This window comes from Rhyacophila brunnea, unplaced genomic scaffold (genome assembly GCF_057557595.1).
Source record: "Rhyacophila brunnea isolate RB1 unplaced genomic scaffold, BYU_Rbru_1.0 scaffold_136, whole genome shotgun sequence".
In the NCBI taxonomy this organism is placed as follows: Eukaryota; Metazoa; Arthropoda; class Insecta; order Trichoptera; family Rhyacophilidae; genus Rhyacophila; species Rhyacophila brunnea.
Window position 1 is genome coordinate 562,763 of NW_028232792.1, and position 16,216 is coordinate 578,978.

The 16,216-nt window shown below is 33.5% G+C and overlaps 1 long non-coding RNA gene across 1 annotated transcript; it reads left to right on the forward strand.

The window, feature by feature from the left end:
• The first annotated feature begins 3,003 nt into the window (after positions 1-3,003).
• Positions 3,004-11,571, forward strand: LOC147076016 (uncharacterized). The gene is made up of 4 exons (XR_015069913.1): positions 3,004-3,218; positions 3,528-3,674; positions 8,465-8,617; positions 10,104-11,571. It is a non-coding gene; the product is annotated as an uncharacterized LOC147076016 (long non-coding RNA).
• Positions 11,572-16,216: the final 4,645 nt, after the last annotated feature.

Below are 16,216 nucleotides of genomic sequence, written 5' to 3' on the forward strand. Positions count from 1 at the left end.
AACTTCTCACAGTGAATTTAAGTTTAAAATTTCGGATGTGCGAAAGATTTGCGTGCGCACTGTCAATTATTGATCCCATGCGTTATTATTCATTACCTCAAAATATGCGGTGTTTGACGTTTGTCATACCTACTCAAGAAACATCGTACTGAGTGCATTGTCCATTAATACATTGGACGCGGAAGACGCACACGGCGCGTAATGACCAGGCGGCCGATCGATGTAATTAACGTGCATTTTAAAGGGGGCAATTAAAATCTCATTATATAGTTAGCAGCGAATGCGTTAATAATGTCATTGCCTAGCACGTAGTTACCAAGCAAAGCACCTGCCTACGTGGCCTTAGCCTAAAGCATTCACCCTAACATAACCTTAATCTAGTATAGTATAGTTAATGTAGTAGGTATCTGTATTAAATTTGTTTGCCGTTGGCTTCCACTTAACAGACTAGAACCGTGATTACTTTTGCAATACTTATTTCGTACATATTGTTTGTTCCGTACGATATTACAACAATATTGTCTTCAATTTGTTGTTCACTTTGTAGATTAGTCGTGCTTAGTTACTGCGCATTTGAAACAGAATTTTGAATACCCTCGCCTAAACAAATTAGAAATCTACTTACCTCTTTTAAGTGGATACTATCGTTGTCCTCGATGTTTTCCTGTTTGACTGACACGTCAAATCGACCCTTGCTGTTGAAGTGATTTACGTCAATCGATAGGTATGCACCGTCACTGATAATCTCCGCCGTTTCGTCATGTGACAATTCACCGGTTTCTTCTTCCATTTTATGCGATATTTGATATTACAATCTGTCAATAGCTTCACGACCTCAGTCTAACGTGTTTCACGGAAGATATAAAATGGCATCTACCATAGACATCATGACTTCGATAAAAAAAAATGTCTATGCTCTCTACGGAAAATAAAAAAAGATTCGACGGTATCGTTATTCAGTTTTTACTTCCATTGTATACGGTATTTTATATCAAAATCTCCAATAGCTTCACGACCACGTATGCGCTGAATAAATATTATTGAAGGGTGTTAAAATATACAATGGCATAGACTATAATGGCTTCTACCAATTAACCATAGACATCAGGACAGTGTTGCCATCTTTTTGTCTTCGAATTATTAAAGTACGCAGTCCAAGAAATTAATTATAGTATCTACTTAGTTCGCTGTACTTTGGCAAAAAATATAATACGCGTTCTTATCGTTGTTAGAAAAAAAGTTCGTTTGTTTAAGGTTATAGCTCAGTTGAGGCATGGCTAAAAAGATCGTGGCTAGGCGATGCGCGGATTGTGCAAATAACGCGTGCCGAACGAAATATAATTTGTCATAAAAATTTCATTTAGTTCTATTAATATTGTTCTATTATTAACAATTATGATATAATCATTGACATGTTTTCTTTCTCAAGTAAATGGGTAACGTTTTTTAGTCATCTTTAAACGATTTAAGAATATTACCCCCGTTGGCATCACGAAATAAATTGACTAGTCCACAGCTCGACTTTCGCTCCCCGATTGCCAACGAGTCCAAAATTTCGTCGCACCTATATAGGTAGTTGAAAATTATTTGTTGTTTCACTGAAGTAGGTATGCTCTTAATATTATACATTTATTTTCAAATATTGAATCAAAAAAGATTTAAATAATAACAAGAATAACATAAACAAGATTATTCAAAGTAATAAAAATATTGGTAACTTTTCCCTGTTCATGTAGGTATTTTATTGCTGTCGGGAAGGTGATGGTGCAGTTATAGCTGCACACTTTGTATGTAGATACGTAGAACAATAATTTTATTAATCCCCTGTAGTTATTTTGGTGTGCGGATCTTCTTATTACCATAGTACGCGGATTAAATTGATAGTACCTACCTAAGTACCTACCTATTAAAATTTAATACTGGGTGCAATAATAAATAGAAGGGTCGCAATATTAAGTTCCGAAGGTAGGTACTATAATTATTTTGATTCTTCTCCAAAATATAAAACGTCACCACAATCAACGTGTACGTTCCGGTCCATTGGGAGCGCGGTAGCCTATTTGTAATAAGTATTGAGATCCTTGGAGGAAGAACCATCTAACCCTCGAAAGCTTTTTGTATGTTCGGTGTTAGATATTATAATATCGAAACATTTTCGTGCTAGTACCTACCTACCTATAGATTTTTTTTTCATATTTTTGATATATATTTATGTATTATTTTGTCATATTATTATTAAGACTTTCGAGTACCTCCTAAAGATTAAAAAAGTAGGTAGGCAGAAACAAGTTACCTATTGCCTTGAAAATTACCCTATGCATTGCCCACTGAAGAACACATACATTACACGACTGGTCTTACTCTTCGCCCCTACAGTTATCTATGGATGACCTGTCATTGTCTATTAGAGTGCTCATACTGACGCGTTTGTCGTGTTCACTTGTCGGAGTATTCTTAGTTTCAAATTATTTTAACGTATCTTGCAGACCTTGGAGTGCATCTGATTTAGTGGTAATGTGTTATTAATAATTATTGGTAGTGACGATCAAAGTAAATAAACTTTTTCTGTGTATTATAATATCATATAACACTATGTCGTTTGTCAATGTGACAATCGATTCTTAACGACAATAACTAGTAACTTATTTATACTCTTCAGTCATTATAGAATACAAAACTCTGCTTGCAATAACGTTATCAATAAATAGAATGGCCGTGGACCATTCGTTGCTTGTGCAAAAAGTTATACTCAGGCTTCATTAATCTAAAGATGGCGGTGCCGCATGTCAAATGATTAACGTTCCTACTTACCTACATTCAAAATTATATGTTTGTCATACCAGATCATTGATTCAACGGTGAGGTAGGTAATAAACTGTTCTATTGGGTTGTTTTAATTTAAAATATAGGTTTTAAACAACCTGTAAAACTTGTCCGTGTGTTTATGCTCGAAATACACTTTTCTTAAATTCGGCCATAGATAATTATACGTGCAGCGGCAACACTTATCTAATATTATACCTTGAATGGATCCTGTTTGTCACGTTGTTCCTAGCACACTTACCATTAAAATGGACGTAAAGCGAGAATGTGATGGAGAACAATCTGGTACAGAAAGCAAGCTTTTGATTGATACACAGACTAGCCATCCAAACAGCCCGGAAGTTCGCACTCATGTAAAGCAGGAGAAATCCGACGTTTCAAGTTGCAATTTCCAGGTTAGTTTTTGGAAAATGATATCTTTTACAAACACTTTAGATTGGCAATAACAGCGATATGTGTAATATAATAATATGTTGCTTTTTACAAACAGTGTATGAACTTGCGATGATATTAAACTTGGTTTCAAAAATTACATGTTTATACAATTTGACAGCTACGATACATCTGTGTTATTGTAGGTTAGGTTAGGTTAGGCTATCTACTAATTCTTGTTAAATATAATTATTATACATTGTTATACGGATGTTACGTGAACTGAGACTGGTTTTACCGTGTTTACAAAATATAATAATTGGTTCTTTCAGTGCCCAATGGCTGACCTCTCTAATATAAAATCTGAGACAGATGATCAACAAGCCGTCGTCAAGCGCGAGATTATTGAAGATGTTTCACATCCATTATATGATGAAGATCCTCAACCGGGTTGTTCGTATTTAGATTACAGGCATATTGTAAGTAGATATAATGTGTACTGTTTTATATAGCAAGTTGGAATTTGCAATGCATCTTTGAAACTTATTTCACCATTATTAATTCGCTCCAACTTGTTTCATTTAGCGGTTTTAGATCACATTAATAATATGTTAATACAATTTATATACATATAGGTTTATAAATCTTTCGTTAAATCGTGAGCATTTCATTAACTATGATGATGTATACATCACAATCATCATTTGAATGTAAAGGGATTTTTAGAGCGAATAGGTATCGTAAATTGCGATCCATTGTACATTAAATTAATCTCCCGTAAGTGCCTTTTAAGTCATGCAAGGTAAGATTTGTAAAAAAAATAACATTTTGTTCTATTGTTTATAAAAAAAACTGCTTCCAGCCATCAATACCATTCACGAAATCAATATCTACTTGAAATGGGGTGAAAATAGACCAATTTTATTTTGAAAACATACTTTCAAACAAACTTTCGATGAAGTGACTTTTCCATGCGACCAAAGCAGTCACTTCTATGAAAAGTTTGATGCGTCGATGTTTGACAGTGATTCATAGGTTACTCATATAATATACATGCTCATTTGATTATTGTTGTCAGGTATATAATGTATTGTATATTGTTATCTGATACGTATCTATATCCTATACTTAAGTAAGTATATATTTTTTTATTTGTAATACAAAATGGGTATCATCCAGCGGCAAAGGGTGTACATAGGTTGCTAATATCCAACATAAATATAGTACACACAAAACTTCTTCGTTCGTATCTACATTTTTGTTTTCATTTAACTACCACTAAAATAATTTTTGATGTTAGTTTTTTAAAATTTAACAAAAACCCTGCGAAACCAAGCCATAATATGTTATAGATATTTTATTGATGGAAGAATATTTTTTATTTATTTTGGTTTGGTATAGGCAAGGCTTAATGCATTTAAAAAAAACTAACGATGCCATCTGTAATATGTACTCTTAATTGGACGTAGTTAAGCAGAAGCCATCCAACCCTCATTTTTGCAAAATTGAGATTTTTGCATATTCAAGATAGTCTACACTGAAACTTTAATTTGCTGAAGACATCCAACCTCAGCGAACATCACAAAAAATATTATGATAATTTTTTCTAACCCACAGCTATGTAATTCTTCAAAAAAACACGCTTAAACCATCCATGTGGGTTGAGCGCTTTCAGCTCTTTTTGACATTGAATTAATTACCATACAAATACATTTGTAGAATAAATCCATGTGGGTTGAATGTCTTTACATTTGAATAAATGACACAAATTATGTTTTGCTGAAAACGTTCAAGTGGGTTGAATTTTTTCTACAATTCAAAAACAATACATCGAATATCGCATTCAAATTTTGCTGAACACATCCAAACCACATGGATGTTGCTACAAAATTGTCTATGCTCGGTTATTTCTTTGTTTGTGGTCCAAGTGTTTCAAAAGTGAGGTTATGTTTTCTAAACTGTCATTTTCAATACGGCGCCGGTCTTGTCTAGTCTTGTTTGTGTTTATTTAATTGACTTATTTAACATGTATAGCAGAGGAAAGTACATCTGCAGTTTAGTATATAATAACAAAACAAATTGTGACAAAACAAATTGTAATAAAACAAATGATAATAATGACAGCCACAATGTGAATAATTCTATTGCAATTGACATCGATCAGATTCAATGGTTGGATGAAAACACCGGAGAATTGATTTGTATGCCTACCGACGACATTGGAAATCAGGTAAATATAGTTATAAACCCTCATTCTTAATACATAACTCGTACTTAACAATAAATATATATTTTATACTAATTACTGTTATTCAACTTATTTTTTTCAGAGCAACATTACTTCTCAGAATGTCATTGATACAGTTGACGAAATAAATACTATGGATAACATAGAATATCAGGTAAATATATTAATTATTTGTAATATTACATAATTGCCAATATATGTGCCATAATTTGTAGATATTTTATCCGCAATGAATATGCCAGCGACGTTGATGCAGATTCCGGTGATGATTATATGCCTAGCTGCGGTTCGCACACATCATCATCAGCTGATGATGCTGACATGGATTTAGATCAAATGAATTTACCAACGACACCCGAAGACATCCAAACGAGTCGAAACTGTGTTGTTACTGGCCGTCCTAAAAAGGGACGAAAGAAGAAATTTTTGCAAAGCCGTTCTGAAGCAAAAACTAATCGAAATCGTAATGAAGCATACGTTGATTATAAGGGTGTTTTGAAATCTGCTAAAAAATTTAATGACTTCAAATGTAATTGCACACTCAAATGTGATCACATTCTCAATGAAGAAGAAAGGCGTCGTGAATTCGAGCATTTTTGGAATCTGGGTTCATATGATTTACAGACACTTTATATTGCCCGTCAGGTAACTGAGCAGCCCTAGAAACGCCTATACGGAAGAAACACAGAAAAAAGGAAATTTACAAGAATATATTCACTCGCAAATACAAGAATATGCCGAATGATGTACTGCAAGACTTTAAGTATTAGCCCGTATAGGATAACCACAGCACTGAGCAAAAATAGAACAAGTAGCGTTCCAGTGTTAGATCAGAGGGGTCGAAAGCAAGGTGGAATGAATAAAATCCCCGAAGAGGATGTACAAACAGTCGTCCATCAAATTGAAAAACTACCGAAGTATGTCTCGCATTATTGCCGAAGCGACACAAATGCCAATTTTCTACCTCCAGACATGACATTATCTAAAATGTATGGTGTGTATAAATCGGAAGAGGTACGACCGGTAACTTTTTCAATTTATAAAAGTATTTTTTACAAAAAATTCATTTTGCGTACCAAAACATTAAAAAAAGATACTTGCCAGATTTGTGACGCATTCGAAGTAAAAATTCGGAATGAAGTTGACCCGTCGAAAAAACAAAATATCGAATCTGAACGTAATGCACACATGGACTTGGCGAGAAATGCCCAAAATCTTATGCGAGAAGATTTAACGATCGCAAAAAATAATCCAGAAACGGAATGTATAACATTCGATATGCAAAAAACACTTCCACTACCCCGGATTCTCACTAATATAATTTTTTACAAACGCCAACTGTGGCTGTATAATTTGGGTGTTCACAGTGGCAAAACTAATAAAAGTTTTTGCTATGTTTATCTAGAAGGAATTGCTGGAAGAGGTGCTCAAGAGGTGGGATCTTGCCTCCTCAAACATATAATATCAGCAGTTTCTCCCAATGTGAAGAACTTAATATTGTGGTCTGACTCTTGCGGCGGCCAAAACCGCAATATAAAGTTAACTCTAATGCTGATGGCAATATTACAATCGAGTTCATCATTGGAGAAAATATCACTTAAGTTTTTATATTCTGGGCATAGTTACCTGCCAAATGATAAAGATTTTGGTGACATAGAATGTCACTTAAAAACGTGCCAAAGACTGTACACTCCTGGAGAATATATAACCATAAAGGAGTCGTGCAGGAAAAAAAATCCTCTCACTGTAACAATGTTAAAAGAACAAGACTTCAAATCAACGGTTGGAAATCAAAGTGGAAAAGCATATCATAAACAGGAAATATGATATCGACAAAAGGAAAATTAACTGGCTTAAAATAAGAAATATTATATTATATAAAGAAAACCCTTATTGCTTCAACATTAAAACGGAGTTGAATGCCGAAGAGGCGATTGTGGATGTACATCGTAGAGGAAAACCTTCACATCGCTTTATCGTTCTTTTGACACCGCTTTGGCCTGAAGTAAAACCTATCACTGCTGAAAAATTAAAAGACATAAACAGTATGATGCATTTGATTCCTGCGGGTGCCATAGATTTTTACAAAAATCTAGCACCATTACCAACACCCATCATAGAAGACATCGACGGTTTTAATGGTGAATTAGATTTTGATCTGGAGCTATATGAAGCTAATATTGATTAGTATAAAAATACTGTGGATAGCCCTAAGATTTTCTGTTTAATATATTTTTTGCTTTCTTCTGATTGTCTCCTTTCTTCTTTTGATGATAGGCTACATGATAATTGCTCATTTGATTTATATTTTATGTATAATCAGCATTGCACACCTATTGTTTAACCAAAATGTGGATGTAATTTTGTTGTGTATGTCTAAAGTTTAATAAACTGTAATATTTTGGTGAATATATTGTTTTTTTGTTGCTCCTTTTGTTTTACTGAAGTAAATAGTAATTGCTATAAAAGTATTTTGTCTTTTTTTCTGTATAGCAACAAGAATACATTAATTATTAAAACGTTCACATGTATCATAATCTATTATTCACATAGACTAAAACATCCTTCTCAATTTTGCAGAATCCATCGAACCCTAAAAAATCCTTATTATGGCTTTATTGAAACATTTTTGAAATTTTTGACAATGACACATGAAGAAGCATTTTTTTAAATTTCTATTGATGAAAAAAATATTAAAATATCATTTAAAATAGCCTTGTAATATTTATTTTACTGCCTCCAACTTTCAAACGCGTTTTTCTCAGTTTGACAATTTCGGGGTTGGATGGCTTCTGCTTAACTACGTCCAATTGAACTAAAATAAACAAGTATGACCGCAAGAGCACACTATTTTGTCGAATTGCCCATAACATTGGAATGTCATTTGGTGATTATACATTCACCTGCCAAATTAAGTCATACATTGTCGACCAATTATTGAAGAAAGAGCTATTATGGGTGACCCTTCAGGCTAATCGTAATGATGATACTATTACATAATATTTATAATATCATTTTCAGAAGTGTGACAATGGTCTGATGAATATTAAGTATGAGAATAATGATGAGGGAGTCATCATCAAAGAAGAATATGTTGAGAATGCAATCTACCAAGGTAATGATGAATTAACTCAACCTGGCTGCTCTTATCTACGAGACAAGCCATCAGACGAGGTATGTTTAATTACAAATGTTGTTTTTTAAGTTCAATGGACCTTTAAATAAAATTGTAAAAGTTAAATTTATTTTTTTGAGAAAAAACAAAATCTTAATGGCATTAACATTTGTAAATGATTTCGGGCATATGGCCACCACAGCTATTCTCAATGAAGTAAATTTGGGGCGCCCAATTTGGACTACATATAGTCGAGCACTGCTGGCGGTATATCACGGAAAATGTTGGCTTCCAATACGATAAATGTTGCTGGTTTATCAGCATATAAGAGTGACTTCACGAAGTCTCACAGGAAATAATCCAGAGATGAATGCCAATTGACAGGTCGATTTCTCAAAATCAATTTATCGGCATATCTTGATTTACTCCATATACGCCAATTTTGTCTATTAACCAATCCGTTTAGTCAAAAATGAGCGTCATCGCATAAATCAAAGATTATGTTGACAATTTCGAATCCGTGCTCGATCGTCACTCTATTCATGGTTGCCTGTCTAAATATTGTTCATAAATGTCAAAAAGTATGCGCAGTATCACAGTTCGGTTTACCCAGTTAACCCTCTCGTAAGTTCTATCTTAGCAAAAAAAATAGTTGTGAACAACAAACAGAAAGGTAAATGACATTTAATGTAAATCGGACCAAGTAGTCATGAAACTAGCAATATTTCTCCAGACATAAAATTTGAAGTCTCCCATGTGTTTTTTTATAAATTATTAATATTATAAAAACAAATACCATCTTTAATGAGTGTAGTCATGTGCTGTGGTTAAAGATACATCTCTAAAGTGAGATATTCTTGGTTTACTTTTTCTTGCATGCAGCGTATATTTTTAGTGTGGATAAGTCATTAGACTCTTACCCTAATCTGTTGCAGATGAGACAAATAAAATTAATGGAAATTTGTGTTCCAATAACTCTTTACGACCAATAATTCATAGATAAAAACGAAGTGTGCCGCAAAAGTCGGCAAGCCAAACGTTATTAATTTATTTGAACATTAATAATAGTGATAATATTTTTAATAATCATGTTTCAAATTCACGATATATTGAAACCAACAGTAAAAGTTTCTACTGAGAATTATTGGCCACATTTTCTCCAATACGGAATATTACCTGTCGTTAATAATCTATTAAATCATGTGGAATTCTGATGTATGAAATATAAAAATACTGTCAATGATCGAGGTTGCTTGATGAAATTTGAATATGATTTTCTAGCTTTGCCTTTCAGCATAGCAGGCATTGTGCACACTCTCCAACGGCACAGTAAAACAGAACAAATAATTTTTCTCTCGAAGATGATGTATACATACATATAAGTGCATTTGACCCACTTATGAATCATTCCGTAACAATATCTCACTCTCACTTCGCTATTTAAAAATGTTAGAAGGTGCTAAAAAACAAAAGCGTCAAGAAAACAAATTGAATATTATAACTCATAATTGATAATATTGATATCGATTATTACGATTTTTCTAGGTTTCTACCAAGGGATTTTTCACAAAGAATCAAGATACAGATGAGAGTCAACAATCCACAGACGATAGCATCCAGGGTAGAACGATACAGTACTCAGCAGTGACGATAGAAGAGAATCACATAAAACAAGAAATCTTAGAACAAGATGCTCCGAAGGAAATTCGACTTATTCTTAGAAGAGTAATCCATTTCTCACGTCATTTGATTTGCTGCATTTGTAACGCAGTTTTCGGATGCAGAAATGCTCTAAAAACTCACAAAATGGGGCATATGAACGTGATTCTTGATCGAAATCAAAGCACAGTAGTCTCGCAACTTAGTGATCTTAAAGAACATGAAACGAGACATAGTGGTGAAAAACCTTATAAATGTAATGTATGTTCATATGGGTCCTCGAGACTCAATGATCTTAAAAAACATGAAATGACACATACCGGTGAAAAACCTTATAATTGTAATGTATGTTCATATAGATCCACGACATCATGTCAGCTTAAAAGACATAATATGACACATACCGGTGAAAAACCTTATAAATGTAATGTATGTTCATATGGGTCCTCGAGACTCCACGATCTTAAAAAACATAAAAGGACACATACTGGTGAAAAACCTTATAAATGCAGTGTGTGTTTATATAGATGCTCGCATATTGGTGATCTTAAAAGACATAAAATGACACATTCCGTTGAAAAACCTTATAATTGTAATGTATGTTCATATAGATCCACGACATCATCTCAGCTTAAAAGACATAAAATGACACATACCGGTGAAAAACCTTATAAATGTAATGTATGTTCATATGGGTCCTCGAGACTCGGTGATCTTAAAAAACATAAAATGACACATACCGGTGAAAAACCTTATAAATGCAGTGTGTGTTTATATAGATGCTTGCATATTGGTGATCTTAAAAGACATAAAGTGACACATACCGGTGAAAAACCTTAAGCCCGCTGTATTCATTATGTACGGAGAATGCATGTGACAGCAAAAAAACTAGGTACCGAGAAGGCTGGAACTAGCTTTACTGGATTTTGAGAAAAAACTTCATCTTGCTTTCAACCAAATAGATTCTGGCTTCCTGGAAAGTAGTTAAATACCATATATCTATAGAGTGCACACTGGAGACCTACGAAATGTTGGTATGACTTGGAATTACGCTAAGAAACTTTCGAGTGACATATATTCTTGAAGGCGCAGTGTGGTGTCTAGCTAACAAGAGAAAACAATAAATATTTTTAAAAAATAATGAATTATGTCAATTACATACTGGAATTTCTTTTAATGTGTTTACTGTCAATAAATGGTAGAACTGCATTGTATTATTACTTTAATAAATCGCAAAATTATAACTACTTATTTTACTTTTACTTTTTAATAAATCTGGACCGGTTACGTCCGCTTTAGAGGGACATTATCAACTTTAGAATTGTCCCTCTAAGGCGGAAGTTGATGAAGCACTAAAAATTTTTGCGTTTTATTAAATTAACCACTAATATATATAGGTACATTATCAGGAGTAACACTGACCCACCTTATTAGGTTCACGAGCTGCTTGAAGGTTATATGAATTATTATAACACAAGGGATACACAGATTTATAATGTTGAAACACGCGAGGTTTTCTGTTGGCACGGTATATCCGCCGCGTGGGCAGCGGACCCTTGCGAGGTACCACCGCTTTCGCAGTTTTTTATCATACTGATTGGAAAATATATCAGATAATATATAATTAGATTCTATTTATTATCTTGTGAAGAGAGGGAGGGAGATGTGTAGGAAGTCTGAAGAGTATAGCTAAATTCCCGAATGTTCTCAGGTCTTTTTGGGTTTTGAAAATTTACCATTGCTTTTCATCGAAGCGACCTTGGCTCGGCCGAGGTTTTTTTTTTTTTTTTTTTAAATATTTTATAATATTCATTAAGAGTGCAAACTTTTATCAGGGGTATGTTTGTTATTGAGGTAAGGTTTGTGATATGAAATTGCTGACGTTTTTATAGAGAAGAGTTTTACCTAATCACGCAGTACTTATTTTAAATGCCAACATTGCAAAGATCAGATGCTACATTCATCATAATAATAAGTATAATATATATTGTATTTTACTGCGAACAGGCAACATATTCAAATACACTGACAGAAACGTTGTGGCCATGATAACTCTTTTTTAAGAAGAAACAACGCGTGGCTTGTGTTAAAATTACGCAAATAACCTACGACGTGAATTGTCCACACTTCATTTCATATGTATGATAATATGACCGAATGATTCCACGCGTTGAGTTTCAAACATTTGGTACTACGCCTTTTTGGTATGCGTCAAACACTGTATAATTAGACATTATATACCTACTTTACTTAATATTAAACATAACTCCTAAATAATTCTAAATAAAATAATAACTGAAAAACTCCTAAATAACTCCTAAAACATTAAACTCCTTTTTCGAATTTTTCAACCTCGCTCTCTTCGAAAAAATAGCTGAGCAGACAAATTTATATTCAACGCAAAAAAGAGACTTCGAATTCGAAAGAATTGATCATATTCACTGGCATACAAATTATGATAGGTACGTTGAAGCTTCCGTAGACTCGAATGTACTAGTGTTATGATCTAAACATTCCAATTATTAATCAAGCAATGCCCAGAGACCGGTAGTTCGAACTGCGGAATCATTATTTGCATTTTGCAGATAACACTACTAAACACGGGCTGCACAGATAAACTTTGGAAAATTAGTCTGTTTTTGAGTGAAGTACTAAAAAAATGCCATACTTTGCCCAGACCTGCTCATAACTCCATCGACGAGCAAATGATACCGTTCACTGGCCGCTGTGAACACAGACAATTTGTGCCTAACAAGCCAAATCCTGTGGGCCTTAAAAATTTTGTTCTCGCGGCCAGAGATGGATTAGTATTAGATTTTCACATATATGTAGGGAAGGGAACAGGTCCTAACATTTGGAAAGTAGTTTTCACACTTAATAAATGATTTCACAAATAAATAAATGAAATCACACAAAATAGTTTATTTCACAAAACAAAAATCATACATTACTCATTGTAAATATAAGTTAACAAAATTTTGACAACTGCACACATTGGTAAAATTGTTTTCACGGATAAATAATAGATCGCACAAGGAAAAGTTTAAAATTCAGGTCCATTTACCTGGATCACCCAATGTTAAAACTCCAACCTTTTTTTGGTGCATTTGTTTGTGCATCGTTAGTGCACGTTTGTGCACGATTTTTTTTCGTTTGTGCACCTATAATAATAACCGAAAAATTCCAATTTCAAATTGGGTGTTCCAGCTAAACGTTGGGTCACCCAATGTTGAAATTTCAACTTTTTTGAGTGCATTCGTTTGTGCATCGTTAGTGCACGTTCGTGCATGCGTTTTTTTCGTTTGTGCACGCACATTAAAGGGGTTATTCGCATTTCAATAATATGGGTTACCCAGCTAAATGCTGGATACTTGTGTCACTAAACTTAGGTTTTTTCTTAAATTTAAATTGTAAATACTTGTGCGTTAGTAGTGAACGTTATTGCACGATTTTGTTTTGCTTTTTCTCATATATTCAGTGCGCTATTTAATTTTTAAGTTTGTATGCAAAACCTGTCTGCGTGGGTTTAAATTTTTTTTTTATTGAAATCTCTTGACGCATAGCTATTGTACGATTCTGCATAATTTGTTATTTTTTTTCTCAAATAGTACGTGAGTTATTCTATATTAAATATTTGATGAACGTTAAGTTGTACCAACCAATAAACTTTTTATTATGTTATCAATTTGTCTATTATTGGCTTACGTTTGTGCACGTACTCTTTTTGTTTTTTCGTTTATATTGTGAGATATTAATTTTTAAAATTTAGTGACTTGATACTTGAACCATTAAATTTTCCTTAAATTTTTTTGTTCAGTGCATCCGATTAAGAATTTTTATGTTAACTTTTAACATGATTTTTCAAATTTTTATCTCTTATATAAAGCTAGTAATTTGATTTTGAGTGGCCGTCAAGTTTTAACACCAAACATTTTTTTTCATGAAGTTTTTATTGTTTTTCCATATAAATTACACGAAAAATTCGCATTTTTCCATTTTCACTAAGTACCCCGTCAAAATGGTTAGAAAAGTGTTGCCACAATACTGAAAAGTGTTTGCGGTCGATACTAATATTTATAATACATACATTAACACTTCACACGGGTGACACACTTCAATAATACTTATGTATGTTTTGCTGTCGAAATAAAACAATGGAGCGAAAATGAAAATCAGCATTTCCTCAATCATAACGAGATCAGCGTACTCGGTTTTCAGATTGCAAAAGGGCCCATCTGCATTTTTCTATATTAAAGTTTTCTCTTACAGACGTTTTTAAATACAATATTTATCTTAAACGTGGCAAAAGAACATATTATCTGTCAGTGCAATACATACAAACATAATGCCACCCGTATTTTAAGCCAGGCTCACGGACATTGGGTGTGATTTGCACCATGCACGAAGAGACAAGGCAATGTCAATAGACATGGCTCTTTGACAATGTCTTGTTTGTTATACTTACTTCAATTTCAATTTTTTTCAATTTCAATTTCAATTTCAATTTATTTATTTTTACATATTGTGGACATTACAAATTATAAGTTTAAGACGTTCACAACATGACATAAAAAAAAGAGATAGATAATATGTTATTAAACAAATATGTACATACAAAAATATTAATTATATAGGTACATGGAAATACACCGGATGATTTAAGCAGACCCTATTTTAAAAATTTATAAAATAACGTCCACCTATACTCATCCTCACGTAGGTGGAATATATCAACACCCGAAGCAATTTCGTTGAACATAGTTATCGCCCTCCCAATTGGCATTACCAGTGGCAGGTTACTTAATTATTGTAGGTATTAATTGATTTTATTATATATGATAAAAATAACACTGTAGGTATTGAGATAAATTCCGGGTCCTGTGGCTAGCTCGGGATGTCGGTAGGACCCGTGATTCACAAAAAATAAATAATAAATGAAATGTCTTTCTTTGTTTAACACGTAGCTTTATATTTTCAACGGTTATTTTACAGAGAAACTTAGTTTGTTTAATAGTCTCCAAATTTATCTTATAGGCATCGTTACCTTCGTTCCTAATGTTTATTATATCCTATCATCGCTTATATTCTAATATTATTAATTATCTGAAATCGTACTTTAATTGTTAAGTTTTTTTGCGCGGGTATTCGCGAACTCAATACCACGTCCTCCCGCGACTAGGTATGTATTTTTTCCACTCTTTTTATATTGAGCAGTGATGCCATCTTTTTTTTTACATACTCCCGAATATTAAATTTCTTTGGCTTTCGTTTCTTTTATTCGGCACAATCATGGCACACTATTATTATAATTAGATACAATTCTTACGTGCTAAGTACATGTTGAACATTTTGATAGTTGATCAAATAATTTTGGACGTACGTACGCCCATTGTTGACTAGAAGGTCAGATGACGTCATGGTTACACCGAATAATTACGACGTAATTAATTATTTGGCCATCCTCCCACGGCACAACTTATGTCCGTCGAAACTGAAACTAAAATTCCAGCCAGTATCTAGCTAATGTATTTCAATGGCGGCTCGCTGACGGCGAGACTGGAATCTCTCAGCTTCAAAACGGTCGCGAAGAGAAGCGACATGCTAGTCGCGCGGTCTCTGAAGTTTCCAGTCACCGTAAAACAGTAGTACCAACATCATTAGATTTCGGTGAAAAATCATATTTTCTTTCCTTCACAAACCAGTTCCATCAGATTTCAGTTTGCGCCGTGGGATGATGGCCTTAGACTATCGGGAGACGCCCAATAGTTATGTGTATTACAGTATAGATACGCTGTTAGTGTGTATTTGCCATTGGTGAATACTGGTAGTGTTTGAAAATATTGAAAGGCAAAACCGAATGGGAAAAAACTACCTACTAAAATAGAATAGTACAAAACTTAAATCCAATAAAACACAGTTTATTATTTGATCGCTTCCACGGAATAGACCTTTCAGTATTTCGGCCATTAATAATAAATAATTACGTATTGCGGCAACAC